The sequence below is a fragment of the Aquila chrysaetos genome, chromosome 7, assembly GCF_900496995.4.
Source record: "Aquila chrysaetos chrysaetos chromosome 7, bAquChr1.4, whole genome shotgun sequence".
NCBI classification, from domain to species: domain Eukaryota; kingdom Metazoa; phylum Chordata; class Aves; order Accipitriformes; family Accipitridae; genus Aquila; species Aquila chrysaetos.
The window spans coordinates 23755370-23776619 of record NC_044010.1 but is presented as its reverse complement, the minus strand read 5'-3'; the positions used below and the strand labels follow the sequence as shown (position 1 = coordinate 23776619).

At 38.7% G+C, this 21250-nt stretch overlaps 1 long non-coding RNA gene across 1 annotated transcript; it reads right to left on the bottom strand.

Annotated features, from left to right (window-relative positions):
- Positions 1-377: 377 nt before the first annotated feature.
- On the bottom strand, positions 378-7977 carry LOC115343882. The gene is made up of 4 exons (XR_003924317.1): positions 7905-7977; positions 3897-3980; positions 1506-1617; positions 378-1278 (listed from the first exon to the last, which is right to left on the bottom strand). It is a non-coding gene; the product is annotated as an uncharacterized LOC115343882 (long non-coding RNA).
- Between the last annotated feature and the right edge of the window lie 13273 nt (positions 7978-21250).

Sequence of the window (21250 nt, the reverse complement as noted above, 5' to 3'; positions counted from 1 at the left end):
TATGAACTATCAGACTATGGCTTCCCCAGTAGTTTGTTTTCACCTTTTAATTTTTCCATCTAGGTTTCAATTCCCTAGTTTGTTGTGAGGATATCACATGAAATACTACCAAAACCTTCTTTAAAGTCAGGATATATAGCATCTACTATTACTCTTTCTGTTACAGAAAATAGGCAAATTTCTTCAGAATGAAAAACTCTGTTTACTGTTCTTTGTTTTGCTGCTGTCTTCTAGGTGCTTGCAAACATTAATTTAAAGTATTCATTGTTAGGTAAAATAGTTTTTCCAATGTTTTTATTCTCTTCCACGGCAATTAAGCTTAGGAAGACACTTTCTCTACTCTTGTGGATATAAAGATGAGACTCAACAGTGAGATCTTCCAAATTCTTCTTTTATTAATAACATCAGTACAAGCTCCTTAAACTAGCAATTTCTATAGACGTTCAGGTTAGCTCTTGTCACAAATGGTTAAAAAAGTTGAAACTGTATCAGCTAAGCAGGAGGGAGAGCAATGAGAGCCAAACTTAGCCGTGTTATGAAAAGACATCTTGCAGAGAACAGCTTGTGTAGTACTTATTCCTACCTTTCAGAACTATAGTACTGACTAACGGACAGAAACTATCCTTGGACTTGTGTGTGGTTGTCTTCCACTCCTACTTCTGCTTTTCTGTGTGCCTTCTGGCAAGCCATTTAACCTTTTTCTGCTGCAGATCTTCTGCCTATATGACAAAGATGCTCACTATCCTTTTTTAACGTGCTTTACCAGCATCAAAGATGAAAAATGTTCTTTAAGTGCTAAGGTGTTATTTACAAATTACTTTCCCTGGGCAGGGGAAAGTAAAGTTTCTCAAAATGGAGTGGTTAAACCCCCCCCCCAAACCAGGTAGCATCCTATATAATGAAGATAATATGCATGAAAAACTAAGGAGTTTCACTGTTCCACTGACAGAGGAAAATGAAGATGTAATGTATGCCTTTAACTCCTCTTTCATTTCATCAGCTGTCCCATGCAATCTGTAATTGATCAGAAGAAATAACCATGTAAGAAGTACATTATTGGTTGAAAAAGACCATGTGCCATGAAGTTCTTCTGTACCATACTCCCTTCCTCCACAAACATTAATTTGAAATCAAGATTTATGCAGTTTGGTGTCATTTTTCTTAAGATTATTTTTTGCCATAAACTTGAATTAAGTGTAGACCTTGTCTAGACCTTGATGACAGAAGATAGGTTGCCATCTCAGGAAACAGCAAGCAGTGTGTACAGCCACAGTGATCCTATGGAGGAGAGCAAAACAGGTTAAGCAATTTAACCCTTAACAATTAAACTTTTCCCAAGGAATCACACGGAAAATAATAAAAAAAAGTCTCTACAAAGGTAAGTCAGTTACACATATTTTAGGACTCCTTGTGAAAGAACATACAAAAAAAGAAGAGAAAAGAGAAGAAACAAGAAAATGGCTGCTGATGAGCCTTGAACAGATCTGTCTTTCAATATAACTTACCCAAAATATTTGATTATATTTTATTTACATCTGTCGCATCCCCTTGACTTGAACACCAGAGCATGCTGTCCCACCACATCCATTGATATTTCTCAAAAATTTGAAGTAGCTGCTGAAACAGGAAAGTGAAGCTTGAAATTTGAAGTGGAGGCTTTCCTAGTGAACTTCAGAAGTACCCATCACATGCTGGGAGGTGGTCTTCCTCTAAAGAATTTGTCAAATCTATATAATTAAGTGGTAACATTTGTAAATCCCATTTGCTAGAGTGTCGCCAAATGCAAGCCAGTAATGAAAGTGGTTTGTAAGCACCTAACAGATGATGCAGACGGACCCATCTCCACATGCTTGCATTTCTAGTGTACTTCAAAGAGGAGAGTCTTGTGCTAGCATACGGCCTGTATAAGGCATTTGGTATTCTGGAGGGCTAACCAGTGGGATGTGAAGCAACTCTGTACAGGGAAGGTTGTTTCCATTTGCAAATGCAAAAAAGCTAGTATTGAGTTTGTGTATCCTCACCAGAGCCTTAATATTTATTCTTCCTTTCTTAATTTTCTTTATTGGCATATACTGTGAATTACACATTTCAGTACTGCTCTTAGCTTTGCCATAATACTCAGCAAGTGGAAGCCCATTTCTAATGTTTTGTTCTTTCAGTTTCCTCTTCTTTTATTCTGTTAAACTCTCCATCATTCCCCTCCAATATGACTACCTGATTATATCTCTTTTTAAACATGCTCAGTTCTGCTCTCCCTTTCACTCACCAAGCACACACGTTCATTACCAATTATTTTCATCAACTTATCCACCAATTTTGAAAAGATGACACTGTGATAGCTGGTTATACCCTTCTACATTTCTTATTTAACTCAAGAATTTGTCTCAAGATTTGTCTCTTGATTCTGTTTTTTTGCTGACAATGCAGTATATTGGCAGTAAACTTTGGGTCCAAGACCATTCTCTTGATATTTCTCACTCTTCTGTTGTAGAGTCTGGACTATATCAACCAAACTACCTCTTAAATCCATTGCCAGCTGAGTAGGTTCCAGCTGAAATGTTTCTCACTTCAGTGTGGATGCTAAAAGTTTCAAACATGTCTTTCCTGCCTCCCATTGAATCACAAATGTTACTTTAAGAAGAATCTTTCATTTGAATATGGATAGTCTTCATAATGGCCCATCCTCTTCTAATGGGGCTGGATCCTCAAACATCGACAGTATACAACACAGCTTCAAGAAAACACTGTCTCATGAATGAGGTACTCTCCCAAATGAGACCATATACCTCAACAAGATCTTGAAAAGCATATTCCATGTAGTTTTAGTTGTGCTTTAATGCTTTTCAGAATCTGGACAACAGGAGTAAGCCTTTGCTACATGATCAGACAGCTCTATCTGTATGTACATCAATTGCTCAGCAGATTATTTGTGTCTCTGGATTACAGCATGATAACCTTGGAAACAAAGTACATCTCCTCATCCACGCCACATCAGAGCAGAACTTCCAGTTACACTTGCAATGCCACACTGAGGGTTTTGGTACTACTACATAAGTTTGAGATATCATCTAGGCTTCACCAGTACCATCCCTCATAGCTTTAGATATTTTAACCAGGAAAAAAATATGGGAAAACATTTGAATTTACAATGTAATTATGCATCTAGATCTATAGCTGAGCATATGTTATGACAATTTAAAGTGTCAGGATAATAAAATCATGTTGGTAGATTGTTTCTGCCAGGTATTTGATATGTGTTTGATATTTCTCAAGGCATAATCTCCACATTTCAGGTTGGTAGGTAGCCTCACTCAGATTTACACAACAAGGCCGATCATAGTTTAAGAAGTAAGTGTAAATCAACCACACTAACAATTTTCTCACAATCAAGTAATCAAGCAGCTCAGCTCCTCATCTGTTATGAAGAAAGATTACAGAGCTCTTGCAAAAACTCTAGGTTTCCTGTTCCAAGACTGATTTCCAGTTCAACACTGTTCCCCTCTTCGAGGAATCTCTTTGGCCAGAAGAAAAAAATTTAAGCCAAAAAGCTGTCCCAAGTCTAGTGAACTATCATGGTATTTCCTATTATAAACAAACGTTTGGAATCACAGATCAAAACTTATATATATAGATCAAAATATATATATATATATATTCTTCTTTCTCTCCCCAAATTTACCTTGTTCTTATCCTTCAAACTCATTCTATACAATTATCTTTGAGGGATAAATTATAGTTTCCATTATATATACACATATCATCATTGTAATGATAGATAGTATAAATAAACTGTAAGCACACATTCCATCTAGGCTTATACTGTTGTGCATTTGCTTGTAGCATTTTGTTAGAGACACTACTGACACACACTGCCTACTAATTAAAATACCACTCACCTACACATAGGGATGATGCCTGGCGTGCCCAAAGGGAAATGAAGAGTCTTTGTCACACTTGCTTCTCCTTTTGGACTCCCATCCCTGTTTTGAAAGTAAACCTGATATGAGACCTGGGCTTAGATGAATCTGTCTTTTAACAAGAGCCTCTCACACAAAGAATTTCCCTAGCTATTAGTCATTCTTTTTTATTATTCTATATTTATATTTTTCAGAAAGACTGGTTCAGTTCTTTTATCTTTCTTGCTAAAACATCCGACTTCCTTTTGAGATAGGCATAAGAAACCCCAACAATCTCTTATTTTCCTGTGCCGTGTTCTTTCTCTTCCTCACCAGCTAGAAGAAGAATCATTAGTAGTAACAATGATGATGATTGTGTAGGTAACCAAACACCATATTTGTGCTTTCTCTGTTAGGCCAGAAGCCATTCAGCACCTCAAGTTTTCCAGTCCAGCAAAATCTGTATCAGAACTCTTGAGCTCAGCCCCTATAGCCATAGACTGAATTAATGTTCAGAGGTATATTTAGTGCTCTTCCAGATACAGGTTTTCACAAGCTTCCTCTTTGCCATTTTCCTTTCCTAGTTTACTCATCCAGGGGGCATTGGTTCTTTCAGTTATTGCTCCTTTATGGGGAGGGTTTCCATCTCTTCCGATATCACAGGCTGTGACAATCCAGAAGATCCATTATTGAGAGCCCTTTCCTAACCCTTGCCTATATTATTTTCATCTGCAAAACTCATTAGACTCCTCAGTAAGGGGTAACAAGTCCATAACTACACTAGATTGTATTTATATTTGTCAAGGGAGAATTTACCTTATCCTAAGGTAACAGCAGTTCTCTGAGTTATTAAAATGTCTCCCTTCTTCATTTGTATTCCCTTTTTGATCCCTTCTGTTTTGCACTTTCAGACTTCTATCAGATATTCTCATAAACAAAAGGAATTATTATTTTACTAGCTTTCTAAAATATCTCAAAGTCTATATTTAATGGAAAAAATAAGTCTGCAACCAAAAAGAAAGCTATTTAAAATAGAGTGTACCACTACCAATTCCCTATGCTATCCTGAACTACCACTAAAAGAAAGGGGAAGAAAAATTAAATAAAATAGAAGGACATTTTCCTTCCTTTTTTTTTCCATAATAGGAGATTCAGAGATTAGCATACAAGAGCAGTGGAACACATAGCACTTCTACAGACCTTAACAAAAGCACAAACCCAACTATTTTCTGCAGACAAGTTCTTAGAGACAAAGTATTCTGCAGACAAGACCTCTGAACAGGCTGACGACAAGCTTCCCTTACTAAAGAACCCACACACACAGCTGTACCCACCACCCTCTGTGGAAAGTAATGCTTCCCTTAGCATCCTTTTGATGGATGAAAACTCAGCACCAAAAGTAAGTTCTCCAGACTGCAAGAGAGTCACCCAAAGTAAGGGCATGAGCTCATATATAACGGGTGGGTCCACAGACGGAGCTGTGGATGAAGGCCCCAGGTGGGGCTGGTCAGGGCCATTGAGGCCTAGTCAGGACCCTGATATAGAGTAAATAATAAGAAAATAGAGAATTCAGCCAGATTCAGAAATAATAACAATAATAATAAAACAAAAGGCATTACTTGCTTTGTGTGAATTTCAAGACAGACATTTGAAGAAGAACCGTGGGTAAGATACCGTGCTTTGGGAACTATTAACTGAAGTTCTGAAGACTGTCTTTTAATGATTTGATTTTCCTGGCGGGAAAGAAAAGTGCCCAGAAAAATGCATTCATGTAAAAAAACACAGAGAGTATATCTCCACCTGTTTTGGTACACTATTCTCTAAACTATTCAGCCAGTAGCCACAGACTCATCTTCATGTGGTCTAGGAAATATGCTTACACAAAGGCTTCCAGAAGACCAAAGTCTTTTTCCACCACATCAAGAAGCCATGCAAAAATGTATGCTGAAATAGAAGAGGAACTCCTAGTACTTGCACAGACCTATTTACTGGTTCAGTGCATATTTGTTCATCTTAGTTTTTAACAAGAAACAGAACACAGGTCACTGGTTATTTTTTCAACTACGATCCAAATAATATGATTTCATCTATTTTTTTTCCTATACTATGACCCTATCACACAAAAGTTTTCATAGGAGAAAATACTCCAGAGTATTTAGAATAGAGTTGGTAACCAAGCACCAAATTGAGAAGAAAAGCTGATGATAAGAGCAATCTGACCTCATCCTGGCAGCAATGATAGTGGATCAAAGCAAGTCAGAGATGAAAAACCAACACATGAGACTTGCTGGTAACTTCAACTCCACCTTCATCAGTGGCAAGTGAGTCAACTTCCAGCAAATACATTACCATATTGGCAGGACCAAAATAACCTTCATATGACTGATAGACTGCCTCTGAAAGGACAGCTGATTTTGATCCCTCAAGTACTTTAGAGGGCTGTGTTCCCCTAGAACCTTGAAGAACATAAAGTTATAAACAAATACATGGTCAGATCACAACATCCCGTATGCTAGTCTCCTTTTTTTCACTACATTCAGGCTATTCAGTAAATAAGCATTTGGAATGTAATAGTTTAGGGGTACAAAGGGAAAAAAGGCACCGATAATAACAATCACCAGGGCCATTAATCTCCTTAAAGCTACCTGCCAGATCTTGGCAGTAGAAGCAACAGACTTGTTTTTTTGGAAAGGACACAAATACAGTACTGTGGCTGATTACTTCTCCAGATATATTGGTTTGGCTCTACTTATATAGCCCTCACTGGCACACATTGTCCAGAAAGTAAAGTAAATACTTGAGAAACATGAAGTCCTCATGTCAGAAAATGGGCCTTTAAAACAATCAAAGTATTTACACAGAGCTTTTACATTCAACATTGTTGTCATAGTTTATTTTGCCCCCAGAGCAATGGAAAAAAGGTAGAGATGAGAAGTGCACGAAATAGCACAGATTAAAAGAAAAACAAAACCCACAAACCTTCTGCAAAAATTAATGGGTTGATATAAAACACTTCTAGCCAGTCAACAACCATTGCACCTGGATCTGCTTCTGCAGAATTTCTGACGGTAAGAAGATTAAAGATGATTCTATCCATGGCACCCAGACAGCCTTAAACTAAATGTTCCAGCTCAAAGGAATGTTGAACATGAGAAGGTGAAATAAAAATCCATCAACAACAAATGTCAATGCTTGGCACAGAGCAAAACCACTGCCTGACCTGAGATCAGGGACTGGTGCACTTAGACATGTGGAGCTATTCAGAATTTAGCAGATATTCCTAGCCTCCTTTCTGTGAGGATTCAGAAGGATTTCTTTGGACGATCTGGACTCATCTGCAGTATTTTCCAGTTCAACAAGGAGAGAATCAAGGACCTGTTTGAAGTCCCTAATGAAATGTAAACTACTTAGGAGACTTCCCACAAAACCACATCAGAAGCCAGAACTATCCTCCTAAAGAACTGATCTTAAAACCTCTCTCTATGGGTATGCTCCATATGCATGTGCACGTGTGTTTGTGTTTTAGAAATGTTGATTTGTCATTTTAAGTTTTAATGTGATTGCCAGACAAAACCAGGATATGTTGTAAGGTTAGGATAATAAACAGGACAATTTCAGGAAAGAGTTTTTCCTAGCAGCAGCATGAGCCACGTTCTTATTTAAAACATCAGATTACACCAAATATTTCATTTTGTATGAGATCACCCATATCAAAACATTACCGTTTTCTAAAACAAAATATTGGTTTTCATATTGGGAAAGGTTTATGGTAAGCTCTATCAACCTGGGCTGATGCAGTACCTTGTACTATGAGGATCTTGTTTTTCCCTCTGGTGACAGAGGCCTTCTTGGTTTTGAACTGTCAAACACAGGTACTTCTTGAATTGCATATACAGTCCAATCCCAGAATACAGCTATCCCATATCTGTCATTGATCAGACATTGATCTGACTTTAAACCTGGACTCTTCAAAACCCAAAAAGAAAGGAACACCCTAATACATCTTACATGTAGGTATGGAGGCTGAAGGCCTGCATGGTTTTTCTTCTTCCATCAGATTTTCTTCTTATTAAAATTTTTCTCACTGTGAAACAAATTATTTCAACAAATATTAAACTACAATATTACTAAAAATACAAAAATAAACCACAAAAATTAAACCACAACAACTGAACTCCGGTAAGAGGTGAAATAGAAGAAAGTGCCATTTGCCCATGCATCTTCACTGGCTGCAGTTTTGCTAGGAGTTTCCTGCCATGTTGCCTGAAGCCCCACGCTCTTCCAGAGCTTTTGTGCAGAACCATCGAAGCATTATCCATGGACAGGATGAGCCTGATGCTTTCACAACACCCCAACTTCTGCCTGTGTTTTGCAGAAGTCTCCTTGGTTAGGTGTGCTGTGCATATCAAAACAGGGTTTGCAAGGGATACAGATACAAGAACACCCACTTTGTAGTTCCCGAAGTTGACTGAGTCAGCTACCTGTTCAGCACAGTCAAGACATGTTCAGAAGCAGAGCTGTAGTCATATGAACAGCTTTACTGATGAAAATGCAAGTGATTTAAACTTCCAGCACTTTGAGGCTAAGGATCAGTTTAGTGGATGATTTGAAGATCTGAATTTTAACTTTAGATGTTTCCAGGAACAGTTAGGAGAAGAGCTAGATATCCTGAATCCTGTGGTGGATTTAGTCCAAAAAGCCTATGCTTCCTCTGTAATTTTGAAAATTTGCCCCTGCTCTTGAAGGGTAAGAGGAAGACTTTTTCTTTACTCTGAAAAAAAAATGTACTACAGAAGGACTCAGTGAAGAAACTCCATGCTGATAATATCCTGAAGAAGTAAAATCTTTGCCTCTGACTGCAGCAGAGATAAGATCTCCCCCATAATTTTGTTCTGTTTGTTGGATTTTAGTTCACTTAAAAATAAAACATGTAGTTACTTGGGATCTACGTGATAGATGTTTACCTGATTCATTTGCCACTGAGTATTTCCAGTTCAGGAGGTTTGCGAGATTTTTGGCCCTGACAGGTATCCCTGAAAGAAGTGCAGCTTCAGTAAAAGTCCAAATCTCGTGAAAAATCACAGTTTCATAGGCCCAGAAAATACTGAGGCTGAATGTAATCATTCTAGACTCCCTTTCATGGTCTCCAAAGGAATAGGGAGCTGGCGTGGGGGTGAGAGGGAAAGGCTCCAAAGCATCTTGCCAGCTGTAGGTGGGCTAAGGAGTCCCCTGGACATGCCACTTCTCTCTTGCAGGGCCACGTGTGGGCACATAAGGCTCTCCTCCTTCCTCCCTATGCATGGGAAGGGCCCAAGCCAGTCTCTCTTTCAAGATGGGGGGAGCGCGTTCACGTGCTCTCTCTTTTCAGAGGCACAGAAAAATCCAAAAGGAGGTTGCAGAAGGAGTAAGAAACTCCTTACTAATCTCAACAAATAGGTTTGTGTATCCTTTCACTGAGACTGTAGTATGTCTTGCTACTTCAGTTATTCCATTACATTATTTAACCAATTTTCATCATTTTAACACCGTAAATTTGCATACCAGGAGGAACCGAAATTCAGGAACTTACCAGGTCCGCATTCGGAACTGAAGTACATATCGTTTCTCACCGGTTAGAGACAGACAGCTATTTCTGTGTCAGCCAAATCAATGCTCAGACATCCAAAAGAGAAGTCTGAGAGTTTATTTCTAGCAGTCAGCAATCCAACAGAGGGTTAACACGATCGGTTATAATCATACATTTATGTGTATAGTTTTTATATATATATAAAACTACATTACACTATATGTGTGTATATATATGTGATACATGCATCTCTTAAAGGAAAGTCAAACCTGTCATCAGCTGAATGCTTAACACAGATATATTACTTTTAAACACACTTGCCTAGAAGAGAATCTGCACTAGGGAGTACCGGTATACAAGCATAGTGTATTTTGTATTTCTGTAGAAGATTACCTCACCTCCCTCCATCTCCTCTAAAATCTTGGTAGAAGAGGAAATTAAGGGAGACAAACTGAACTGTGATGCTTAGGGAGTCCCTTGATTCTGCCTGTCACAGTTTTAAGCCTGCTCAAGGCCTCAGGGGAGTCTGGCTGTTCTTACTCCTCCTCTGCCAACCAGACAGTAACGGCCCACTGCTTTTATTCATTACCCTGAATGTAATGCACTAAATTTAACAAGTAACACACTCAGCGGGAATTTATTGGCCTTTTGCAGCATGATTGCAAGGTAGGATATGGATATGGATTCCAATTACTGCTGACACCCAGATAAGAGGAACAAAGCCTATATATGATTGTTATTAATCAAAGTATTACAAAGAAAAGAAAAACAAAATAAGAATAATTTAAAAATACTTAACTAAGAACTTTTTTCTATCAAAATGTCAGTTGTTCAAAACAAAATTATGCTGGTATTTTCTAGCTAGGAATAATAAAAAAGATAGCATATTATACAAAAATGGCCAGAAAGAAAATGTAAATAACAACTGTTATTGATTATAAAATGACATGGAGAAAATTCATATCCCAGGAGATGTAATGTACTGTGCAAAGCCTCAAATAAAAATATGCATATGTTCACAGCTATAGAAGTATTAATGATCACTAAACAAAATAAAAATTCTGTGTAATATATTCCAGATTGCTGAGATTCATATTCATCTGACAGTATTAAAAGATGGGATAGGAAGAAATTAATTTTTCTTATTCACATCTGGAGTTTAAATAGGTACAATATGAATGGGCAAAGAACAAGCCAAAGACCACTGCATCAAAATTCCAGAAACCAGCAGATGTGAAACACATGTATGTCTCTCCCAAACCTCTCCCAGGTGAGCACAGGAACTAACCACTTAGCTATATGTGATTGCATTCATTTCATAACACTGCAACCCACAACAATATTAAATACTGCAGCCATTCAAAGCAGTAAGAGGCAAAGAATTGGGATTCATAGCGCTTCGAATTGCCATTCAGCTTGGACCTAGAAGATGAAAGTCCTTTCCAAGCTATCTAAATCATTAAGGTCAGCAGAGTGGGACCAGAGAGCTTGTGAAATTTCTCATTACTATCTATTCCAGATATTCAGGCTGAGCACATTGGACAAAGAATAATTTCTGGTAACAACTCCATTCATTCCCTTTCCAAACCATAAGCAGGATGGATTACTTTTGAAAACCAGTGAGTTACAAAAGATGAAAATTTCTGAAAAGACACCATAGTACAATTTGCTTGGAATTCAGTGAGTCTTCTATTCAAACAGGCTACTTCATATGCTTACGGGTATGACTTGTCTATTAGTTCAAAAATTAATAAGAAAAGGGGAAAATGGTGTTGCAAATACTGCACTGGCCCTTCCTGGCCCAACCCTACAACTCTTTCCTGCTTCTTGAGAACCTATTCCCTGTATACTATTTATTCCCCAGTCCCTTCAGTATTAGTAAAAGGCAATGTATTTGCCCACTGGGAGCAGAACTGACACCAGCAGTTGTCTCAAACAAACCATCATGAACTTTTCAGTGAGACTCCCAGAAAGGAACCTGATGCAATAACTTGGAGACTAAACTTAAAAGAACTTCAACAATTTTCCTGCCCTTAATTAAAGACTTTATTCTACAAGACCTTATTGTCATGTTATCCGCATAAGACACAGCATATGTAAAAAACTTACTGCACATATAACCTGTGCTAGCTTGCCTTTTCTGGGATGCTGTCTGTCACCTGTGAAAAACAAGTGACCAGTCTGCTGATGTTGAGGATTGTATTTTTCATCTCTCTTGTGAGGAAAAATGCCATGAGCGGATCAGTCATCATGTCTTACCTATACAAGACAGATAAAATACAAGTTATAAAGATTTGCACAACTCATCAAATAAGGAGGTGAGACAAATCTTGATTTTAATGAAGGCAATTACTTAGTAAAACAGAAAAGCAATCATGTTTTCTCATCTCATTTTTGCCATTTTACCTAGTATTGGAAAGTGTTTTGGACTGGGTACAGCAGGAGGGAGAAGAAGATAGAGAGGAATAACATTTTTTGGAAAAATTACTTTTTAAACAGACCCTGTATACATCATATATTGTATATTACCTATCACATGGTATTTGCTATGTATATATGAATGATGGATTGTATGAGAGCATAAAATCATTTTTGTTGCATTTGATGCTGTAAGGTATTACTGAGAAATATTTGATTACACATATACATGATTTCAAACTGAGAAACAGTTGGGTCGATGATGCAGCCTTGGATATCAAAGAATTCTTTTATTTTTATTAATAGCTCTAGCATTTTCTTGCAATGTATGAAGGTTGTCACTGAGGCAGAAATGGAAGCAGCTAAAATTTTGATTCATCAGAGCATGCAGATACGTACATAACTTTAAGCTTGAGAGTAGTGCTCACCAGGGCTTTGTAAATAAGGACTTTAATAAGTGATGACTTAGTAAAATACGCTATTTTCCAAACATTGGTTTTAGAGAGCTTTTGGACCCCAAAAGAAAGGTTACTTCTCTAGTCCTCCAGCTAAAATGCATGCTGGCCTTTTACAGTTCTTGCTCACAGCAAAATAAATGCACAGAAGCTATGTTTCTGTGATTGTGTACACATTGTTTTGTAGAGAACATGAAACAAATATTGTTTCCTCGTATTGCAACTAGATGCTTATATGGGAAAAAAACCTGAAAGGTGGCTATTGCAGCTTGTCAGCATTGCAACAAATGTTAGAACTCCAGCCTTTTGTTCTCAAATGTTAATGGCAAAAACCCAACATCATCTGAAAAAGATTACAATTTAAAATGGTAATGATACATTTGTCTCACGAGAATTTGTATTCTGTCTGCAAATCAATCAAGATATGGTGAAAGGATTTAGAGAGAAATCACAGCTGAATGCATAAAATCCTGGGAACAAAGAATGGTACCTGCATACAGGAGACAGCTGGAAGTACCCATCAATGGACAGAGAAATGCATTTCTCCTTATTCTTGTAAATACAAAACGTTGTCAGTTCTGGTATTTTCTGCTATATATGACACAATTTTTGTTTACAGCACACTGTCAAGAAAAATACTGTGCCTTCCATATTTTTGCTAGCACATACCATGGATGTATATTAGATCCAGACTCTCATGATTGGAATAAAATCACTGAAATGTGGATCAGGTTGATAACTTTAATTCAAAATATTATCTTCCCTCTTTTTTTTTTTCCCTGAATTTCTCACAATGCTTTTAACACACTAATCCTTAAAAATCATTTAAGCAATAAGAGTAGGAGAAGGCATCACATTGGAAGGGAATAATTTCATGCCTCAGATGTGTTGTGAAGCATAAGGACAAAGAATGAGTGACTTCAGTCACCTGAGAAGTGCAATGATTCCCAGAAATGCACTGCCTAAAGTATCTTATTGCTATTACTGCATGGAAATTATTTTAGAAAAGGTCACACCCATGGAGCTAGTAAGAATTATTAGATATGAGTGATTAAGGTGGCAACCATACAGCCTATAATTCACTGTTTAATAAATAAGTGAGTTCTCCCATCACACTTTTAAAAATAAAGTGCACATTTTGAAAATTAAAAAGAACGTCCTTGCTCAGGTGAAGTGCCACCCTGGCTGAGCATGACTGTCAAAGCTCTGTTACAGCAGCTGAGAAAACTCATCGTTCGAGCTGTTGTACCTGCCCCAGAAGACTTCCATGGTGACATTTGTCCAAACCCAAAACAAGCATTCAGGAGATGCAAAGATGTTTGTGCTGACTAGAAGGGCAACCACAAAGGTGAGCGTCGCTCTACCTTACCGCCTCTGGAGTACTGATGCTGGCATGCAAGATACTGCCACTGGGAAGCACCCATTTCCCCTTCCTCTGAGCAATGCCTCTGCCCAGGTCTATCCCTGAGAGCAGCCACCATCTTCCTGGGCTCAAGAGTGCCAAAGAAGTAAACATATGTGCTCCACCACTGTATAGGCAAGAGACCATAGTGCTCTCTGGGTCAAAGGCCTGTTTAGATTGGGAGCAAATACTTCAAATTTTGCTATTAGTTTTGTTGGAGCTTTTATCACCATTTTGTTTCTTTTACAGTGAAAAATCACTTCCATTCTGCAGAGCTGAAAAAAAATGATGACTTATTTATGCAGATTTTGTATTTAATAAAAAAGAGGTTTCAGAAAACCTGCAAAAAAGAAACTTTAAAAAAATAATCCTCCATTACATGGAAAACAGGCTGCAGTTTGGTTTGCTGATGCATCATCTCATGGATTCTACTACAGCATATTATCAACTATTGAATGTAAATAACATTCTGATTTTGGAAAAAAGGATCATTTTTCTTTTGAAAAAATTTGAACCATAGCTAGTTTTTTAAGATACATTATGAATCTAAATTTTCATCTTTAAAGATCACGCTCCCATTCTCATTCTTGGTATATGTTGTAATTTAACCCTACTAGATATTGTAACAATATTTTCTTCCTTATTCATGTCAATTTATGAATTACAGCATGCTTGATCTTTAGTTTCAGGAGAGTTTTCTTTAATTCTATGATACTATTTTTTTTCCATTTGCTTGATAATCTGAAGAGCAACAAAAAAATCTAGTTTAAAATTTAAAGAACCAAAGGAAAAAAAAGTAGTTTCTGATTTTAAACCAGCATATTTTGTACAACTAGCTAGTTTGTTATGGATCTGAGGAACTGATCCGAGTATCTGAAGCACTTTCAACTTTGCTGTCACAATGAAATATTTAAATTAAGGGACTTATTTTTGCTCCCCTTGAAATACTATTCGAAGTACCTCATAAGGATAAAAATGTGATAAGAGATCAAAAGGATAAGGCATACTTGAGGAAGTATTCTCACAGCCCACTCAAGGTACATAACTCAGACATGATTCCATGTAACTAAGTTTAGCAGCCAACATCCACCACAGAGGCAATATGTAGAGGCAGGTTCTGTCAGAATGTAGTAAAGAACATTTAATTAGGATGTATAAATTTAGAAGATGCAAAGACTCCCACCATTTCCAGCCACATTGTACTGAACTCTTTAAATCAATAAAAACAAACATTTGCAGGAATGTCACAAAACAGAATTTGGGGTGATATTTTTTGTTTGGGGTTGGGGTTTTTTTGGTTGGTTTGTTTCCATTTATTTTTCCTTTTTTTTTTTCCCATTTATTTTTGCTTTTGTAGACATGCTGTAAAGTGGGTGGGGGGGAAGTTTTAAACAGCAAAAAAGTCTCACATTCAAGATAAATTTACAAGGCATTTACTGATTGTTAGAATGCAAGAAATGCTGTAATTTACTCCTTCTAGCTTGAACTTCTTCTGTTGCTCGATTTTTAGCAATTGTTCTGGGAATAAACAGAAGCAAGTGTGTTGGTCTTAGCACCTAAGAGTAGGTGAGATCCTGCAAGTCTTTGTCTTTCACATTAGAGAGCATCCGCTGTGGAAGGACTTTGGAGATTCAGAAGGACTTGACAGCTTTGCATCTTCTGGAAGAGACTGATTTGCTGCCAGTTGTGGTAAACAGTATATATTGTGGTGGGTAGTGGGCTTAATTACCTACGATAATGTTTCTTGGTTTAAGAACTCAAGCTGCTCAAGATGGAAATCATGAAATAGCAACAATGCAATCTTCCTGTTTTTTTTTTAATTTCCTTTTTTTTTCTTCTCCCCCCCCCCCCCCCCCCCCCCCCCCGAACTGGTTTGCATGCTCTCATTTGCAAATGTTGTTGGGACAATGTCAGGTTGCTCTAGGCCAAGCATTCAGATTTCTTATCTATATTTTATAAAACTTAATCCCACTGGCAATATTTGCTTGAAATCTCTAATGGTTCCAATGAAAACAGTGTTTCATTTGGCTTTAAACTGTGTTCACAGATGAAACATTACAGGACTATGCCAGGATATGAGGGCCAGACACTGAAACCGACTCTAAACAAAAACTGAAACTACTTAGTCTGTGTATCGGTTATAAAATCTGAAAAAAAAAAAAAAAGAAAATAACCCTAAAAAAATCATAAGAATTGCTTACACAAAGAAATAAATTTTCAGTGATTATATTTACAATGGAAAATGTTCCCTTACAATGGCTTGGTGGTAAGCTTACTTCTTTTTTTTTAAAAGTAATATACCACTGATATTTTGTAATATGCTGCTGATGTGGTATCAACCAGCTTCCCAGCTCAGGGCTGCGGGGTCCCAGACGTGACAATGTTCATTAACACCCAGCAGTTGGATAAATTATCAGCCAACCAGCATGCGGAGTTTCACATCTCTCTTCTGTAATTCAAGGGGGACCTTCCCTTCCAGCCCACTCCCACTCCAAGTTTAACCCTTCAGCAAAACTTCTATGCTATCATTGCAATGAGGTCTAATCCACACTAAATATGCTAATCAAGAAATACCTCGAGGGCCTTTTTTGATCATTTCAGTTATACATATATGGCAAATCTGCAGCTTTCAGTGTTATCTACGGTGAGAAGTCACTGACTCTGGTCTATGAAATGTCATTTGCTTTGTCCTGTATAATAGGCAGGTTTTAAACATAGTATTTTTTATCAACAAATGCAGGCCGGGAGATTAGCTGAGAAGGACACATTCCATACAGACAAGATGGATGCCCTGTCTGAACACTTTGACCTTCCAATCAACAGACATCGCCACAAATAATTTGGTAGGGAGGGGGAAGGGGAGCTGAGGAAAAGTGTCTACCCTGCCAGCATCTCCATCCACACGTCCATAGCATGCACAGACAATACCCCAGATGTGAGAGCCCTGTGATGGATAACAGTGGAAGTCCATCAGTTTTTGCAGCTAGCCTCTTTTTTTTATTGTGAGATTCCCCAGAAAGAAGAGTGTCAATAGGAAACACAGATGGGGCGAGTCCCAGCAGCACTATGGTGTGCGCTGCCAGATAGTCAGCGAGAAACCGTAGCCCCAGAGAAACAGATACATGACTCATATACCAATGGTCTTGTGCTCCTCTGGAAAACCCTCAGGGATCTGCTGGCTTTGGGTGAGAAACCACCCTTGCTCTTTTCAGGGTAGGAAAAACCTGCCTCATTCCATGGAGAAACTAAGGAAATATCAGCTAGTGAAGTCTCATGGAATTTCCCTTCGATCGATACCTTTTGTTGCAGGTTTTTCCATAGAGAGAAAAGGGGTTTATGCCCTGGCTTGAAATTGCTAAAACTGTAAGACCATGTTACACTGCATGCAAACGCTGGAAAAAAGCACTTTTGAGAACCATGCTGAAGAAAATGGTGGATCTTCCTCCTTCTCAGGCCTTATTATGTGAGCTTGAGGGTCCGTCTAGTGAGGTGCTGTGCTACCTGCTCCCACCTCTAGGCTGGACCCGCCCTTCTCCCAGGGGAGAAAAAGAAAATCAGGGAGTTACACACGGAAATGACATGGCGGTTCCTCATAGCTTCGTACCCTCGCTGCGGGTAGCAGCTGAAGATGGGGCCCTGTGCACTAAAACAGACCTCTCGTAAATATTTCATATTCCTGAGTCAAGCAAAAAAAGCCTGCCACCACTCTTTGCATTTCTATTATTTAAAGGGTCACTAATCAAGCAGTGAACTTACCTTTCCGACAAATCTACATACCAGACAATCAATATTCATCTGGTGCTAGTGATACTCTTTCCCCTGCCCACCCAGTGGGTGAATGCAAGCCGGGCTGTCTCCCTCCTCGCTGGGGATTAGCACAGCCTGGGCAATGAGCCCCGAGGACTCACGAGGGTGTGCTGTGTCCAACACCCCCGGGAAAGTGTTTGCAATTGCCACAGTGGGTACAGTAGTGGTGAGACTAGGAAGGGTTAAAGTTTTGTCTGTGACACTGAAATTGAGGCCAGCTGTAGGTCATATTCACGTCCCAGTCACAGGAAAATGAACCTGTGAGACAGAACCTAATTATCTGCTAAACCAAAAGCCAGTCTCAGTTCAATAACTTACGACAGAGCTGGCAGCCAGATATAGCGTTGTCATGGTAACGCCGAAAAAAAATCCACTGCAGTAGAGAACAAGAAGGAAAAGAAGGAGACTGTAACCCTAAATATGCTGTAGCCATTTGATCTTGGACAAGTGGATATGTCTAAAGAGCCAGATTGCTACAACTGTCTATCCACTTTAATATCCTCTATAATTACTGAAATGAAAAATGCAATTACAGTGTGCTCTGAGCTAAAAACCAGGAGTAACTGGCTAACTGGGAATTAATTTCAGAGGGAACAATATCGGCCTCTTTCCCCTCTCAACACACACGGACTGAGAAGTATGCGGGGGCTGGAGAGCAGAGGCGCCTGCTTCCCGCTAGTTCAAAATCACTGCATGCCAATCAAACCCTTGGTTTTCCCTATCACCTTCCCCTCCTTCCTCTTCTTCCATCCACAAGCCATTACACACAAGGGAAAAGTTTAGCAGAGCAAAGCACTAAAGATCTCACTTTGGAGACCATAATGTCTGACCTACATGAAGTTATGGGTGACATGAGTTTAAAGCTCCCAGCAAAACGTCCTGAGCATGGCCCTGTACACAAGACACACAACAGATCACAGGGCACCACAATGGACCCATGCTCCTGGGATTCATGGTACGAGGGATCCCATCCTCCCAGCACGCTCCTATAGGGAGCTAAGCACAGCACTCTCAAGCATCGCCAGCGCTAGATGTGGGGCTTTTCGCAGCTGAACACCCCCCAGCAGCAAAACAAAGGACACCATCCTCGGATGGCTCGTTGAGCTGGTCAGGCACACGCCCACACAGCAGCAGCTCGCCTGCTGACCACCACCACCCTGCTCTGCCAGGCTTCTTGTCACAGCTGTGAAAAATTCACAAAAAGTCAGACACAAGCCTGTACCAAACACAAAATCAAATGCGTGTTTTGAAATACATGTTCAGAAAGTCATATATACATACATATATATATATATAAATGTGTGTGCGCACATATTTCTTACTGCTGTGAGGACTGCAAAACAAATCTTTGATCATTTTGGTCAGAGGTGTGGATTTGATGTCAAAAAGATCAGCAGTGATTTCATGAAAGAACATGTATCTGTTTATGTGTGTTCATGTTAAAGACAGAGATTTTAAATGAAACATCATGGTTAGAAAAATACAATTAAACCAAATAAACCACTTATTTTGGTCGGCACTTCTGTATAGGTGTTTCCAGCTTGCTGCCAGAGTTATCTGTGCTCTCCAGAGCAGCTTGCTGAACAGTGAGACTTCACCCCCAGATGCTAGAAACTGCATGGTTTCAGATTCTCCCATAGGCATGCTATTCAGACTCAAAATGTTCTTGCCATTACTAATTTTATGAGAGACTTCTAAAAAAATAGTAGTATTCCAGGGGGTTAGGATAGCAAAATAATTTCCAACCTAAGAGTGTGATTAGGAAATATTGCCCTCATATTTTTACCCTGCACAGGCTTTTTTTTCTTCTGACTGGATAAGGGAAGTCCAGATTTGGCAGTTCTTTTTCAGAAAAACCTCTCATTCTAGTAATAATGCTGTCTGAATAAGAAATACTCATTTAGGTATGGTGCTTTCTGAAGTGGGTTATGTATCAATCGCTACTGCACAGTGCTGGATAAGTAATGAAAAAAAGGAAAATTCATTCAGCAATATGTTATTTGTATTCTAGCTTTTTTTTTTTAAAAAAAAGAAGAAGTAAAAATACCCCAACAAACCAACCCCAAACCCACAAAACTCCACAGGCAACATATTGTGTAGATCTCCATATCTCCATGTTGTTTGAAAGTGGCTTCCTGATCTTGTAAATACTTAATATTAGTACGTAGTCCACCGAGTAGTTCAACTGAGGTGGTAGAGGTGTCTGGTATCTATTGAGAATGTGAGCATGACCTTTCCATACATGCACAGGTTTTGTTAGCAGTGACGTAGATCAAAGGGGGACCACGGTATTATTTTCGATGAGCCAGCCTGACGCTTGGCATAAGTGAGGTCTGCTAAAGTCAGTGGGCCTGAACCTGATTATGCTGGACATGAATTTGGCCTCATTTTCATAACAGAAAATATAAATGACCTTGTGCTTTTTTTCATTGAGCTCTGTATTTCTGAAATGTTAGCAACTTGCTTTTCAACCAGCCCAAGAATGCACTGAGTCTCTTCAAATTGTGTAAAGGGTTTTTAGGAAAATGTCTTCTGTAACTGCTGGAAATTGGCTTTAATGCCTGGGATCTAACTCTGTAAACTGATAACTCATTTTTGAGAGAAATTTTCTAACAATGCCTCTGAGTCTTTAATACAAAGAAAGCTTTCATGGAAAATTCAGAGGCATGCAAATAATGCAAAAGAAGAGGAAAACTATTGGGAAAAGGTAACATTCAGTTCAGCACAGGGAACAGAAATTCTGCTTCCATTTAAAAAAGCAAAACAAAAAATATCCTGGTCTCCACACATGGGATGAGGAACAAAATCTTGACTTTGCTACTCAAGTGTATTTGTTTCCCATCTGAGCCTGCAGACACTCTGAGACAGTACACAAAACAGTGGACGGCTCTTTCCCTCTCAATTGCACAGATCTGCTGAGGAAAAACAGGCTCATAGAGGGGCTGAAGCAAAGGAGAATCTCAGTGTGGGTTTGCGGTACCGCTGTGCAACAGAGCTGCCTCTGTTTGCTGTGCTTCTGATAGATAGGGCCACTCTTACAACTGGAGATTTTGGGGGAAAGGGAGCAACCATCCTCATCTGTGATGTTAGCAGCACATTTATCACTAACAAATCCCTAGACCGTACACTTTAAACTGCTCTTTGCAGCTACGAGAAGGGTAAACTGGAGTACTGACATAGTATATGTTTACACAGCTGAAATCCAAATGTGTGCCTCACTTGATCTTCTGACATTTGTAGAAAACAGTATGAAAAGACCAATTAATGAAGAATGAGAGCACCATTTTGTCATGGCAGAAACATTAGAGAAAGCTATTGATTAAAGAGCTTATCTTTTAACATCAACATTAAAAAAAATAAAGAAGAAAGTGAAAAAAGAGAAAGCTCAATCTGACCATTATAGCAGTAACAGCAGTCAAATGCTGGCGTGTGTCTGTGTATGAAACTCCGGCTTACATAAACCTGAGCTACACGCAAGTGTCCACTGACATATTTCACTATGCTGTGCTTTTAACCAATTTCCCCCTGAAAAATATAAACTCCAAAAATGAAACTGGTTGTTATAGTCACACCGGAATTTTTTAAGGGAGATACCTTTCTGGAAAAAATACGTAGTTTGTGAAGTTCATGAAAGTCCAATGGAATGGGACAGGTAACACAGGGCTCAGTTTCCTACGTGTAGGTGTCTGTTGCCCTTTGTGATGGC